The sequence below is a fragment of the Mixophyes fleayi genome, chromosome 5, assembly GCF_038048845.1.
Source record: "Mixophyes fleayi isolate aMixFle1 chromosome 5, aMixFle1.hap1, whole genome shotgun sequence".
NCBI classification, from domain to species: domain Eukaryota; kingdom Metazoa; phylum Chordata; class Amphibia; order Anura; family Limnodynastidae; genus Mixophyes; species Mixophyes fleayi.
In genome coordinates this window covers 115636981-115649254 of record NC_134406.1, presented here as the reverse complement: position 1 = coordinate 115649254, position 12274 = coordinate 115636981, and the positions used below count along the sequence as shown (strand labels likewise).

The 12274-nt window shown below is 43.8% G+C and overlaps 1 pseudogene; it reads left to right on the top strand.

The window, feature by feature from the left end:
* Positions 1–1619: 1619 nt before the first annotated feature.
* On the top strand, positions 1620–9554 carry LOC142157728 (small ribosomal subunit protein RACK1-like; annotated as a pseudogene).
* The last annotated feature ends 2720 nt before the right edge of the window (positions 9555–12274 follow it).

The following is a 12274-nucleotide window of genomic DNA, read 5'->3' as shown; positions in this document are numbered from 1 at the left end:
GTTTGTTCCAAAATCTAACATCTGGCTACCTCCCCTCTAGAAGTCCTATGTCTGCAGTGGAGTCTGGACAGCATTATGCATCAAACATCACTGCATCTGGACCACTGGAGGAGGTAAGGCCTACCTTTTTTTTTTAAACACAAAAGCACAAAGTCAAGCATGTGAGGGTCAGTGAAGTGGAAATTTGGTGTGTTCACGGTGGGGAGGGGAGGTATTTTGAAATTTTGCCTAGGGCGTCGAGAACCCTAGCACCGGCCCTGGATGTGGTGTGAAACAGTACTGCTCTATATGTGATCTTTTATAACATAGCTATCCCATAACATAGTGGGATGCCTTTAGAGGCTGAAGTTGCTGGCCAGGAGAGAGATGATGGCAATCATGAGTTTGACTCCCAGAACTATGCCTCATTGAAAGAGTATATGCTTGAACAGTGTTTTGCTTGTAAGTAGCAATCTGTATTAAGATTAACATAATGTAGTTGATGAAACATATAATAGTTTTAACATAGTGAAGCCAGACTTGTAGTATATTGAATTGTGTTTTTTATTATGATTGTAGAAATAAAAAAAATATATATTTTTGTTGAAAGGAAATTATTTTGATTTTCTTATATTTTTTCACCGAGGGCCAAGGTTGGTATTGTCGGAACGCAACTACTTCCGAGTCACCCGAGCACGGGATAATGGTGGCCCTGGCTTCTCATATTCAAGTTCCCTGGAAACAGTTGTGCTAACAAGCATTGGAGCAACTGGGAACTGCTGAGAAATGCTTAATGCCAGGGATGTTCCAGTCCTCTCAACAGCTGCTAACCATTGCTCTCTTGGATTTTTTCCAAAATTTTCTCAAAACATTGTTTGGTCCGGATGCTCGATTCTTTTGGCTTGTTGGAATCCTGCAAGACAAGCAGGAAATGAGAAGAATGGTGTCCCTGTCATATCTTTCAAATGTAGCTCTCCTTCACCCTCAATTCAAATTTCTGGGGCCTTCTCAGCATGTTCACAATTCGGTTGTCTCTTCCACACCTAAAACATATACAATATAATGATTTTCTTTTTTTAGTTATAAAGGAAATATGTGTTACTACATGACCGTTTGATCACAATAATGTGATAAGCATGATTTATGTCACTACATTTGCTGAAATCATTATGAAAATGAAATTGTCTGACTGAAATTGTGTGCCTAAACACTAGAAAAATAAAGAGTCTACATCACTAACATACTTATATTATATTTTTAATAGTACACGTCTGTTAGAAAACATATAAAACAAAATAAATGTAATAATATTTGAAAGTGTTCTTATAACTAATATTTTAACTTTTTTTTATGTATGGAATAATCACATATCACTCTTTACATACAGTATTGTTAGAAGGATAAGGTGTAAGTAGCTAAATTAATGTGATATATAGAAAGTATGTAGGAAATGGTTTTAGGATAGGATAAATTACACTATATATTTTTAGCCCAGTGCACATTTACTCAGACAATGCTCATTTACCTGAGGTTGTCTGGATGTGGTCTGCTGGGGGAACTTTGTCAGTGTATATTTGTCTGAATCCCAATATATATAAATATATATAAAAACCCTCCAAGGGCTTTTCCCAGTATAAAGAGACCTGATTAACGCAATCCCCTTCCAACCTTCTCCAGTAGAGCATCCCCAGACAAATTCCGTTCATGACCGAGCAAATGACCCTTTGGGGAACCCTTAATGGTTATAATGGTTGGGTTACCCAAATAGCAACAAAACTGCAGTTCCCGGACATGATCTTCAGCTCTTCCGGGGATAAGACTGTCATCATGTGGAAGCTGACTTGTGACAAGATAAACTATGGTGTCTCTCAGCGCACCCTACGTCGTCACTTCCACTTTGTCAGTGATGTTGTCATCTCCAGGAGTGCCAAGAGGAATGTGGGATACCAATACCGTAAGATTTTGTGAACCCCCCCCATAGCTGAGCAGGGAAAGGGTAGTGTGCAGCTTCACAGCACCCCAGCCACCGAAAGGGGCATGGCCACACTGTTGGGGCATGGTCAACATGGGACGTGGCTGCGCCTCTTTAAACATGACATATTATGTATTAAAACAGTGTTTCTCTCACCTACCTGTTATTGCAGCTTTCACAACCTGGTACTGGATACTTATATGTATCCTGGAATGTTGGGAACTGTTTGGAAATTGTATAGCTACATGAAATATTGAAAACCGAGGAATAAGTGAACACAGTACAAAAAAACAGATCACCAGGAAATAATACATACATTATAATAAAACATTACATTTATTATGCCTAGAAACTGAAAAACTACCAAGCAACATAACCCCACATCACACCAACTCCAAACACATCATGCTATCCCCAGACACATCACGTCACCCCCCAGTCACATCACACCAATCCCCAACCACATCACACCATCCCCAGCCACCCCCCAGACACATTACACCAAACTCCAGCCTCACTGCTCTATTTTTATTAACAAATAATATAGGCTGAGAGTTAGTACACATTTAGCTAGGAGATCAGGATTAGGTCCTTGAAGCAGTTAGATCTTAGGTTGATTCTACCAGGAGCATTTAGAAACCAGCCTTTTACAACAAAATAATAGATAGGCATTTATAAGTCTTTAGCTTCTGTTCATTATTAAGTTATACCTATCGAAGTGATAACTAGAAACTTTTGTTTATAGACACCAATTAAGGGATTAAAGGGTTTAACTCGTACCAAATAGTTTATCTGAACCATAGATCTATCCCATCCAACAGTGCCTTATTTATCAGCCTCAATTACGGATCCCTGCTGATATCTAGCAGCAGAGACCCATTATAGGAACTCCTAGTTATAGATTCATACCACTTGAGTGTACTCCATTATACTCGTTAGCCGCTATTTACATAGATTAATAGCAGCAAGCCAGCTTGGTAGTATTCTACCTTTTAACTGAATTACTACAGGTTTCAACATCACATTAATCAATTTTAATATTTCGCTGTGACAATTTTTAATATAATCAACAATAAAGTTTATTTGTTTTTATAATACCAATATATTACAACCATTTGTATAAAAGAGTGCCCACAAAATACTATTCCTTTCTTTCTTTCTCTCTTTTTCTTATATTAATATTCTACAATCAGCAAGAACATGAGCAAGAAGATCATCCAGGCTGCTAAATTTTGTTTCACTCCTGCTCCAGCTAGTTCCAAGGGTCCCGAATCGGATCAAGAAATTCAGACGACCGTGACAGTTTGTTCTGGCCCAATGGATCCGCTAGGGGAACATACCCCGAGGGAGGACTCTGTCCAAATATTAGCTGAACGCATTGAGAGACAAGAAACTAACCAGGGGCAAATTTTGAGATTGCTGCAGGATGTTTCTACACGTATGGATACCTTGCAGTTATTCCGCAGTCAACCATCCCATACTCCGCCTGAGCCAGTAATACCTGCTTCAATACCTACTTCATCCGGACTCCATCTTCCCACACCAGCTAAATACAATGGCGATCCGAAGAATTGCCGCGGGTTTCTCAACCAGTGTAGTATACACTTTGAATTACAACCCGGGAATTTCCCTACTGCACGTACCAAAACTGCTTATATTGTTTCGCTACTATCAGGGCAAGCTCTGGCATGGGCATCACCGCTCTGGGAAAAATCTGACCCAATTTTATCTGATATTGATAGCTTCCTGTCTACCTTCCGCAGAATATTCGACGAGCCTGGAAGAACAGCGTCAGCCGCTTTAGATATTCTGCGGCTTCGGCAAGGGCAGCAGACCGTGGGCCAGTATGCCGTTCAATTTCAAACACTTTCCTCTGAGCTGTCTTGGAATAACGATGCTCTTGTTGCGGTCTTCTGGCAGGGCCTGTCTGACCACATTAAAGAAGTATTAGCGTCTCGGGATTTACCTACAACGCTAGACCAATTGATTACCATCTGCAATCGGGTTGATCTTCGGTTCAGAGAGAGAGCTCTAGAAAAGAGGAGGCTGAAACACCCCAAGTTCCTTCCTATTCAACGGGTCCGTGCATTGTCTCCTTTCCCTGAAGGACCCATGCAACTAGGCAAAGCACGTCTTTCACCCACCGAGCGACAACGGCGAGTTAGAGAGAAACTTTGCTTATACTGTGCCAGTTCCGGACATCTGCTACATTATTGTCCTCGCAAACCGGGTAAACATACCCTCCTAGCTGACTATGAGGAGGTGAGCCTAGGAGTGGCCCTTCGCTCCCCTCAAGGCAAGGACTGTATTATCCCAGTCACCCTGAAACATGCTCAAGGCTCCCAATACATTTCAGCCCTGCTGGATTCAGGAGCAGCTGGGAATTTCATGTCTGCCAAATTAGCTGCTGAACTAGCCATTCCACTAGTGAAAATTCCAGTGACCATCTTTCTCTCTGCGGTTGATGGTAGCCGTATTCCAGGGGGTACCATTACGCATCAGACTTCTCCAGTGACGCTCCAAATAGGAGTTCTGCATTCTGAATCTCTTACCTTTTTGGTCATCCCAGAAGCCACTAGTCCTGTGGTTCTCGGGTTTCCTTGGCTTCAATTGCATAACCCCCATATCGACTGGTCGACTCCACAAATCTTGGCGTGGGCTCCAACTTGTTTCGGGTCCTGTTTACAATGTGTTCTTCCACATTGCTCCACCTCTGATAAAGAAGTTTTGACAGTTCCTTCTGCCTACCAAGAGTTCACAGACGTTTTCAGTAAGCAGGCTGCTGAAACTCTACCACCTCATCGGGATTGGGACTGTCCCATTGATCTTGTTCCAGGTAAAACCCCACCGCGTGGCAGAGTCTACCCTCTTTCTATCCCTGAGACAAAATCTATGTCTGAATATATAAAAGAGAACTTGGAAAGGGGCTTAATTCGTCCATCCTCTTCACCAGCAGGAGCCGGGTTCTTTTTTGTAAAGAAAAGGGATGGTGGATTACGTCCCTGCATCGATTACCGAGGTCTAAATGACATTACCATCAAGAACCGGTATCCTCTGCCCCTCATCACAGAGTTATTTGACAGAGTCAAAGGTGCCCAAATATTCACAAAGTTGGATCTCCGTGGGGCCTAAAATTTGATTCACATTAGGCGTGGTGACGAATGGAAAACTGCCTTTAACACCAGGGATGGGCACTACGAATATCTAGTCATGCCATTCGGTCTGAGCAATGCCCCAGCAGTTTTTCAGAATTTCATAAATTAAATCTTTCGGGACTTACTGTACCATACTATTGTGGTATATTTGGACGATATCCTCGTTTTCTCCTCTGATATCCAGTCCCATCGCAGACATGTTAAAGAGGTCCTCAGCCATCTCAGAAGGAATAAACTGTATTGCAAGCTTTAAAAATGCACCTTCGAAGTTGAATCCATTCCATTCTTGGGGTATATCATCTCAGGTACTGGTCTCCGTATGGACCCAGAGAAGGTGCAAGCTATTCTTAACTGGCCTCAACCATCTACACTAAAGGCAGTACAGCGATTTCTGGGATTCTCGAACTATTTTCGAAAATTTATTCGTGGCCACTCTACTGTGGTAGTACCACTCACCGCCCTCACCAGAAAAGGAGCTAATCCTGCCAAGTGGTCTGAAGAAGCCCAAACAGCTTTTCAACTTCTGAAACAAGCATTTATTTCTGCTCCCATACTCAGACAACCAGATTTAACCTGTCCATTCTACTTGGAAGTTGATGCCTCATCTGTCGGAGTAGGGGCAGTTCTTTCCCAAAAACCAGCTGATGAGCAATGGCATCCCTGCGGGTTCTTCTCCAGGAAATTTTTACCAGCTGAACGAAATTATGCCATAGGGGACAAAGAACTGCTTGCCATCAAATTGGTGCTTGAAGAGTGGAGGCATTTACTTGAGGGAGCTTGTTATCCTGTCACAATATACACGGATCACAAGAATCAGCTCTACCTTAAAACTTCACAGTGCATGAATCCACGACAGGCCCGATGGGCACTATTCTTTTCTCGATTTGATATCCATGTCACCTTCCGTCCCGGTTCCAAAAATCGCAAGGCCGATGCTCTGTCACGTTCTATGGTGAAAGAGGAGGATTCCATCACTGTGGATCCACGGCCTATTATCAGCCCACTCAGCATCGCAGTCAGTAGACCCGACAATACACCTCCCCAGGGAAAAACTTTTGTTCCTGAGAATCTGCGTAATAAATTGCTCCAATGGGCACATTGTTCCAGATTTGCCAGTCATGCGGGCATCCGCAAAACTCAATCTTTCATATCGAGAAGCTACTGGTGGCCTACTCTTCATCAGGATGTTCAGCAATTTGTTTCCGCATGTGGCAGCTGTGCCCAACATAAAAGTTCAAGACAATCTTCAGCTGGTCAACTTTTGCCTCTGCCTATTCCCACCAAACCCTGGACCCATATTTCTATGGACTTTGTTTCCGATTTGCCAAATTCGAATCATTTCAATACCATCTGGGTCATCGTTGACCGATTCTCTAAAATGGCGCATTTTGTTCCTCTCCGTGGCCTCCCATCAGCACCTATACTGGCTCAGCAATTTATAAAGGAGATCTTCCGTTTGCATGGGTGTCCTGAAGAAATCGTCTCAGATAGAGGAGTTCAGTTTGTGGCGAAATTCTGGACATCCTTATGCCAAGCACTACAGATCAAACTAAACTTCTCTTCGGCCTATCATCCACAAACCAACGGGCAAACGGAAAGAGTCAATCAGGACCTAGAAACATTTCTCCGTTTGTACATATCTTCTTCTCAAGACGACTGGGTAGATCTGCTTCCTTGGGCAGAATTTGCTCATAATAATCATTATCACGAATCTTCTGCTTCCACTCCATTTCATACAGTCTATGGCCTACACCCCAGGGTACCCTTGTTTACTCCACTTCCTACAGCCTCAGTACCTGCCTCTGAAGTTTTCCTAAAGAATTTTGCAGGCCACTGGCGCCAGGTACGGGAATCTCTACTTAAAGCGTCCCAACGCTACAAAATTCAGGCCGACAAAAAGCGACGAGCCATTCCATGCTTGAAACCTGGAGACAGAGTATGGCTGTCTACTCGCAATCTACGCCTCAGAGTTCCATCTATGAAATTCGCTCCCCACTTTATTGGACCGTTTAACATCTCCCGGGTCATCAATCCAGTGTCCTACAAATTACATTTACCATCTTACCTCAAGGTACCCAACTCCTTCCATATTTCTCTCTTAAAACCACTGGTGCTAATATTTTTTATACACCCAAACTGGTTTCTCCTGAAGTGCAGACTGAACATGGTGATGAATATGAAATTAAAGAGATCTTGGACTCTCGGTTTCGACATAAGACCTTACAATATCTAGTCGACTGAAAGGGCTATGGTCCAGAAGAGAGAGCCTGGATCAAAGCTTCTGATGTCCATGCTCCATCTCTCCTCAAAAAATTTCACCGCAAGTTTCCAACTAAACCCCAATCTAAGTGTCCAGTGGCCACTCGTAAGGGAGGGGGTACTGTCACAAATCGGGATCTTAGCCGCACTTACCTCATCCACCGCTGTCATATCACGGCTACCTGGGCCCCTTCTGGTCGTCTGCAGCATTCCCATCCTCCACACCTCCGTTTGTAAACAAACATATACTGTTTGTTCTGCTGCATGGGCGTGGCCATCTTGGATGCAGTCAGGTGATCATTCCAGACCAACCAGATTCTGCAGCTGTGATCACATGAACTGATCAGCCAATAGTTGTTTGGGACACCCTATTTAAACCTGCTGCTGTGATCTGTTCATTGCCAGAACAACACACTTCTCTCCAGAGGATAGTTCTTGGCTCCAGTGTTCCTGACTGCATTACAAGTGCAGTGTTCCTGTCTGCATTACTTGTGCACTGTTCCTGTCTACATTTCTAGACTGCTCATTCCCCTGCTATATTCTACAATCAGCAAGAACATGAGCAAGAAGATCATCCAGGCTGCTAAGTTCTGTTTCACTCCTGCTCCAGCTAGTCCCAAGGGTCCCAAATCGGATCAAGAAATTCAGATGACCGTGACACTGCCCCTCTGTCACACTCCTCTGCCCCTCTGTCTGCCCCTCTGTCTGCCCCGCTGTGCCCCTCTGTCTGCCCGCTGTCTGCCCCGCTGTGCCCCTCTGTCGTCCCGCTGTCTGCCCCGCTGTCACACTCCTCTGCCCCTCTGCCTGCCCCGCTGTCACACTCCCTCTCACTCCTCTGCCGCGAGCCAGCCATAGGAAAAAACAAAGAGCACATAAACTTACCAATCCGCGCGGCGCCAGGACCCAGCAGACTCCTCTCTCCCGCAGCAGTCACTGAATATCGACGTCAGTGACAGCTGCGGGAGAGAGGAGTCGGCTGGGTCCCGGCACCGCGCAGATTGGTAAGTTTATGTGCTCTTTGTTTTTTCCTATGGCTGGCTCGCGGCACCCCAGTGACAGTGCCGCGGCACCCCTGGGAGCCGCGGCGCACACTTTGGGAACCGCCGACTTAGCTGCTTCAGGTGAAGGCCACAGGACCCCGAGGCGTGCCCCGGTAATCTGTTGACTGACCCCTCACTTCTTGGTGCCACTGGTCATCTTATTTGATGGGCAGTTTGCTCTGTCGGAAACTTGCATCTCTGGAACCTTACCACTGGCACCACCACAAGACGCTTTGTGGGTCACATCAACACCTCTGAGTGTGTCTTTCTCAGCAGACAACCATCAGATTGTGCCTGGAGCCCGTGACAAAACCATCAAGTTAAGGAACACACTAGGGGCTAGATTTACTAAGCTGCTGGTTTGAAAAAGTGGGCATGTTGCCTATAGCAACCAATCAGATTCTAGCTTTCATTTATTTAGTACTTTCTACAAAATGACAGCTAGAATCTGATTCGTTGCTATAGGCAACATCCCCACTTTTTCAAACCCGCAACTTAGTAAATCTAGCCCTAGGAGTGTGTAAATACAGAGTGCAGGAGAATTCTCATTCAGAATGGCTCTCTTGTGTTCTCACCTAACAGCAGCGTTCCCATCATCATATAATGTGGATGGAACAAGATAATGAAGGTTGGAATCTGGCCAACATCAAACTAAAGACCAACTACATTGGTCACAATGGCTTTCTAAACATTGTGACTGTGTCACCTGATGGGTCATTGTGTGCCTCTGGGGGTAAGGATGGACAAGTGATGCTGTGGGATTTGAACAAGGGAAAACACTTGTATACCCTTGATAGTGGGGACATAATCAATACCCTCTGTTTCAGTCGTAACTGTTACTGGCTGTGTGCTGTCACCGGGCCAGGCATCAAAACCTGGAATCTTGAGGGTATCATTGTAGACACACTCAAGCAGGAAGTGATCAGTACAAGCAGCAAAGCTGAACCACCAAAATGTACTTCTCTTGCCTGGACAGAGTCTCTTCACTGGCTATACTGACAGCTTGATCAGAGTCTGCCATGTTGCTATTGGAACCCGTTAAGACCTATTTGATGACAAGAACAAGGCAACACTTTTGTATTAAAGTACCAGCTGTTGCTGCCTGTGCAGTATGGAGTCTTCTCTTGTACTATCAACTTGTGACTCTAATAAAAAAATAATTGCTCAAAAAAACACTTAAAGGATGGATGTCACGCATGGGTTTTTAAGTAGATAATTTCTTTATATAGCAATAAAAATTAGTCACCGATACATAGTAAGTTTTTAGTATATAACAGCACACTGTATTTCATCCGTTTGTCCTGAGGAAAGAATGTTGCGACATTCTAAAACATTGGCCTGTTAATACTGAAGACTTTATATGTACTGTGACTGGATCACTATTAAATAACTTTTGGTATTTATTTATTTAAAGCAAATAGCGCACGGCGCTTATTTATATAATTGCACATGCACTTCTTTTTGATATTTTGTATATTGTGAGATAGGAAATCGTTATTTCTGAGACCAGGGAAAGAAATTTGTCTCTTGTTTAACCTTGCTATAGGATATGCCTATTTCTGATGTATATATCTGATACAATGAGCCTCAGTTTACCAAGCCTTTGGCGAATTGTGATGTGGGGAAGTGGCTTTTTTTTTTTTATTATTGTTCTGTGGGAATGTGTATTCGGCGACTGTCTGAAGTATTCATGCCAGTCAGACCTTTTGACTTGCTAGTGGGTCTCCCGCCTCTGAAATAAGATCCAGGAAATCACAGCAAGGTTTTTAAGAATGTGATAGCTAAGTATAAATATTAGTGGCTTTGCAATGCATGTAAATCCATGTTTTGGTAAACGGGGTTACATCCTGATTCTAAAAATAGCCTGTGTATAAATCTGTATAAAATACACTGACTTGTACACTGAAATGTATCATTCTTCTGATTTCAACTGACCTGATTACTGAGACCTTTAACCACTGAGAGCAAATGAACATCTTGCTTCAAGACCTGCTTGGAAGCATCTTCAATATTGCTGTAATCCTGTGACCTGCCGATTAGACCCTAAAATCTAATTCATTCCCTGGCTGTCTGAGGTTTGGACCCAAGCTTTTCCAGTACCACCGCTCTGTCTGCTACCCATGCAGCCCTGGTTAGTGTGATAGGCCAGGGGAAAATCCATCCACAGCAACCCTGATCTATAGTGAGAGGTCAGGAGTACCAGCATGGGTACACCAGCAACGAGGTACACTAGCAGCATCAGTTACCCAGAAGGAACTTGGTTCTGAGTGCCATAGAAGGAGCTCAGTGGTGGCAGCATTGTAAGCCCCTCCTACTGCGGCAAGCGGGCGCATTTGGGATAACGAAAGGGAACGGTGGCAAAGTAAGCCCAGCCGGTTCCCAGCAACAACAGACAGGGTGGCATCGGCGGTCCATCCTGTCAAGTGGCTATTTATTACATATATATTAATACAATTTTCTACTTAAAAATCCCTGAGGGACATACATCCATGGAGTGTTTTTGTAGGATGAAGATAAGGAACGACACCAGGGAAAATATTTATTTATCAGTGTGGGTGCCAGCCTTCATGATCTTTTATATATACAAGGACCATCCACAACATTAAAACCACTGACAAGTGAATAAAATTGATTATGGAGTTACAATGGCACCTGTCAAGGGGTGGAATGTATTAGTCAGCAAGTGAACAGACAGTTCTTGAAGCTGATGTGAGCAAGCATAAGGATTTGAACAACTTTGACAAGTGATAAATTGTGTTTGCTAGACGACTAGGTCAGAGAATCACCAAAATGGCAGGTCTTATGGGGTGTTCCCTGTACGCAGTGGTAAATACCTACAAAAAGTGGTCAAAGGAAGGACAACCAGTGAACCAGCGAAAGAGTCAGGGGCGCCCAAGGCTCATGGATGTTTGTGGGGAGTGAAGGCTAACCTGTCCACAGAAGAGCTTCTGTAACACAAATTTCTGAAAAAGTTAATGCAGGCTATGATAGAAAGGTGTCAGAACACACAGTGCACCGTAGCTTGCTGCGTATGGGGCTGTGTAGCCGCAGACTGGTCAAAGTGTTCATCCTGACCCCTGCCCCATGCCGAAAGCACCTACAATGGGCACGTGAGCGCCAGAACTAGACCATGGAGTAATGGAAGAAGGTGGATTGGTCTGATAAATCATGTTTTCTTTTACATCATGGGAATGGCCGGTTGCGTGTGCGTTGTTTACCTGGGCAAGAGAGGGCATCAGGATGCACTATGGGAAGAAGGAAACCCGGCAGAGGCAGTGTGATGCTCTGGGTAATGTTTTGCTGGGAAACCTTGGGTCCTGGCATTCGTGTGCATGTTACTTTGAAACGTGCCACCTACCGAAACATAGATGCAGGCCAAGTACACCCCTTTATGGCAACGGTATTCCCTGATGGCAGTGGCCTCTTTCAGCAGGATAATGTGCCCTGCCATACTGCAAAAATTGTTCAGGAATGTTTTGAGAAACATGACAATGAGTTCACAGTGTGGATTTGGCCTTCAAATTTCCCAGATCTCAATCCGATCTAGCAAGTTACAGGACTTAAAGGATCTGCTGCTAACATCTTAATGGCAGATACCACAGGGCACCTTCAGAGGTCTTGCGAAGTCCATGCCTCGATGGGTCAGAGCTGTTTTGGCAGCATGAGGGAGACCTACACAATACTAAGCCGGTAGTTTTAATTTTGTGGCTGATCGGTGTGTATAGATAGATAGATAGATAGATAATGCACAGACCATGCTTCTGGTCTGTGCATTATGAAAATAGAAACACAGCTCATTTCACACACACACACACATATATATATATATATATATATATATATATATATAAATATATATATATATATAT